The sequence below is a fragment of the Tiliqua scincoides genome, chromosome 4, assembly GCF_035046505.1.
Source record: "Tiliqua scincoides isolate rTilSci1 chromosome 4, rTilSci1.hap2, whole genome shotgun sequence".
In the NCBI taxonomy this organism is placed as follows: Eukaryota; Metazoa; Chordata; class Lepidosauria; order Squamata; family Scincidae; genus Tiliqua; species Tiliqua scincoides.
In genome coordinates, this window is record NC_089824.1 from 5,750,750 (window position 1) to 5,755,000 (window position 4,251).

Here is a 4,251-nt window from a genome sequence, read left to right on the forward strand (position 1 = left end):
TAAATAAAAGAGGAGCACCCACTTGAAAAAGTGCCTCTTATCCAGTTAGCAGGGGTTGTTTGCCGATGCAACTGCTGTCAGCAAGAGGACGACTGTTTGACTGTTTGACTGTTCAGGGCCTTAAAAGACCTGCACCTGATGGTTATTGTTCTGCAGGACCCTGACTGTGAGCTATATTCTGACCAGCTTCCTCCCTGCCTGGCTGTGGGCTCCGTCATGCCAAGATTTGGTACTAAATGTTTCAGTGCTAGGAGTAGAACTTCATTGCCCACTATGTCCTTCCAATGATTAGCAAAAGAAACCAAAATTATGCAAAATAGGTAACAGTGCATGATTTATCAAGAGCAAAAGTATGCAAATATATATGATTTGCATCATAAAGATTACAGAATCCAGCTTTTCCAAACTTGCTCAGTTACAGGATTTTATTTTCTTTTGCTCAGACTACACACAGTCCTCCCACCAGACATCATCTCACCTCTGATATAATAGGCATTCTGCAACTTAAAATGCCAGTCTGCAAATATTTTCAAGATCCCAGAGAGAGAGAGAGAGAGAGAGAGAGAGAGAGAGCTGTGGTGTTCAAATGTTGCCTTCAGGACATTTTGCAAAATATACTCCATTCAGGCTTCCAGATGGTCCAAGTTCTTTGATTATTTCTTGTGCGGGCGCAAGGGGGCCAGCTGAGCGTAAACAAAAGTCTTTGGATATTCAAAAGGGACTCAAGCCACTTTTGGGGGAAACTAATTAAGTGCAATACAGACAGGATCCACGCTCGAGTGGCTGCAAATCTATGGAGAGCACAGCATGTGATCTTAGCCAACGCATCAGCTTTATATAATTTTAATTTCCTCAACTCTCACCCGTTCTTCAAACCTGCTGGAGCGATTCTGTCGGTTATGTGGTTTGGTTTTTTTTTCCAAGTGCTATGAATTAGCATAAATTGAAATGTCAATATTAGGAAAAATAAAATATACAAAGGAAAACAGATTGGTACTGAAGAAGCACTGTCGCCTTCTCGGAAGCTGCCGGGTTGTTTATTTTTAATGAGGCAAATGTGCAGGGATGTGCTGCATGTAAACTGTCAACCTAAACCTCTCTCGTCCCCTATCCCTGAAATACGAGGGTCGCCCAGAAAGTAATGCACCACATTTTTTTTCTCAGCTTACAGTAATGGTACGATTGCGAAACTTTAGATATACATTATTTGAATTTTCAGGAGTGCGCACACAAATTTTTGGTTTCTTCAGACAGATAGCGTAGCTGCAGCAGTGTTTTGAAATGGCGTCTGTAAGTGATGTACGTTACAAGCAGTGTGTCGTCATTGAATTTCTCACTGCGGAGAAAGAAACTGTTGGGAACATTCACAAACGTTTGTGTACAGTTTATGGAGAATCTGCAATCGACAGAAGTACGGTTAGTCGCTGGGCACAGAGGGTAAGGCCATTAGAAGGCGGTTCGGCAGAGCTCCAAGATTTGCCTCGTTCAGGGCGGCCATCCATGGCTGTCACACCTGACAAGACGCAGCTTGCTGATGTGCTCATTCGCGAGGACCAACGCATAATGACTAGGCAGTTGGTGCTGAAGCTGTCAATCAGCAAAGGAAGTGTGGATGCAATCATCCGTGCTCTTGATTACTCAAAAGTGTGTGCACGATGGGTTCCGCGCTGTCTTACGGTGGACCACAAATCTCTCAGAAAAAACATTTCTTCTGAGTTGCTGAAACGTTTTGAAGATGAGGGGGAAGCGTTCTTGTCCAGGATTGTGACAGGTGATGAAACCTGGGTTCACCATTTTGAGCCCGAAACAAAACGACAGTCGATGGAATGGCGTCCTCCTCAATCTCCACAGAAGAAAAAATTCAAAGCAACTGCTTCCGCCGGTAAGGTCATGATCACTGTGTTTTGGGACTGTGAGGGCGTCATACTCATTGATGTGATGGCAAGAGGCAGCACCATTAATTCTGAAGCTTATGTGAAGACATTAACCAAACTCAAGAAGCGCTTCCAGCGACTTCGGCTCCATAACAACCCAGGTGAATGTTTGATTCAACATGATAACGCTCGGCCTCACACAAGTTTGAGGACTTCGGAACACATCACTAAACAGGGTTGGACTGTGTTACCCCATCCACCCTACAGCCCTGACCTAGCTCCCTCAGACTTCCACTTGTTTGGGCCATTAAAGGATGCCATTTGCGGAAGACATTTTGAGGATGACGAGGAGGTGATTCGCACAGTGCAGAAATGGCTTCGTGACCAGAACAAGGAGTGGTACCGACAGGGCATACATGCCCTTGTGTCTCGCTGGAGGAAGGCCATAGAACTGGACGGAGATTACGTGGAAAAATAGGGAGTGTAGAAGAAACATCATTCTTTCTTGTGTGTAAATTTCATTGTGTTCAGTAAATAATTGTTGAAGAAAAAAAATGTGGTGCATTACTTTCTGGGCAACCCTCGTAAGAGCACAAATAGAGCAGTACTGGACCAGAGAATACGTCCATCTAGGAAACTGTTTCTTTCCAACAGTTGCCAGTTGTGTTCCAAGAAGCTCACAGAGAGGGCATATAGAGAGCAACTCACCCTCAAAAATATGGTATTGAGAATCACAAACCATCAGTAGATAGAAGTTGCATTTAGCTTTCATGGCTTGCAGAAATTGATAGGTCTCCAAGAGTTGCCCTGTTCTTTCTCAGGTCTTCACAAACAGCTGGTCTTAGTAATTCAGTGCCAAGACAAAGCTGTGGTCAAAAGAGAAGATCAAAACTAGAGTAAGGAGATCAAGGTCCAAAAGGTCAGAAGGAAGGACAAAGGAAGTTAGGTTAACCTAACAAGACAGGTGAAGGAAGGCAAGTCTGAAGGAAGGCATGTAGCAACGACTTTGGGAGCAGCAGGACTCAGAAACCCAGCTGCTGGATGTAGTGCAGGCGCAGAAGCAATGAGGAATACAGGTTCAAAGGTAGCTGCTGGGGGGAGAGCTGGAAGCTGAAGAAGGAGATGTGGATGCAGGAGAACCCGTGGACATTATATATCTGGACTTTTAGAAGGCGTTTGACACGGTCCCTCACCAAAGGCTACTGAAAAAACTCCACAGTCAGGGAATTAGAGGACAGGTCCTCTCGTGGATTGAGAACTGGTTGGAGGCCAGGAAGCAGAGAGTGGGTGTCAATGGGCAATTTTCACAATGGAGAGAGGTGAAAAGCGGTGTGCCCCAAGGATCTGTCCTGGGACCGGTGCTTTTCAACCTCTTCATAAATGACCTGGAGACAGGGTTGAGCAGTGAAGTGGCTAGGTTTGCAGACGACACCAAACTTTTCCGTTTGGTAAAGACCAGAAGTGATTGTGAGGAGCTCCAGAAGGATCTCTCCAGACTGGCAGAATGGGCAGCAAAATGGCAGATGCGCTTCAATGTCAGTAAGTGTAAAGTCATGCACATTGGGGCAAAAAATCAAAACTTTAGATTTTGTCTGTGACAGATCAGGAGAGAGATCTTGGGGTGGTGGTGGACAGGTCGATGAAAGTGTCGACCCAATGTGCGGCGGCAGTGAAGAAGGCCAATTCTATGCTTGGGATCATTAGGAAGGGTATTGAGAACAAAACGGCTAGTATTATAATGCCATTGTACAAATCGATGGTAAGGCCACACCTGGAGTATTGTGTCCAGTTCTGGTCGCCGCATCTCAAAAAAGACATAGTGGAAATGGAAAAGGTGCAAAAGAGAGTGACTAAGCTGATTACGGGGCTGGGGCACCTTCCTTATGAGGAAAGGCTACGGCGTTTGGGCCTCTTCAGCCTAGAAAAGAGACGCTTGAGGGGGGACATGATTGAGACATACAAAATTATGCAGGGAATGGACAGAGTGGATAGGGAGATGCTCTTTACACTCTCACATAATACCAGAACCAGGGGACATCCACTAAAATTGAGTGTTGGGCGGGTTAGGACAGACAAAAGAAAATATTTCTTTACTCAGCGTGTGGTCGGTCTGTGGAACTCCTTGCCACAGGATGTGGTGCTGGCATCTAGCCTAGACACCTTTAAAAGGGGATTGGACGAGTTTCTGGAGGAAAAATCCATTATGGGGTACAAGCCATGGTGTGTATGCGCAACCTCCTGATTTTAGAAATGGGTTATGTCAGAATGCCAGATGTAGGGGAGGGCACCAGGATGAGGTCTCTTGTTATCTGGTGTGCTCCCTGGGGCATTTGGTGGGCTGCTGTGAGATACAGGAAGCTGGACTAGATGGGCCTAT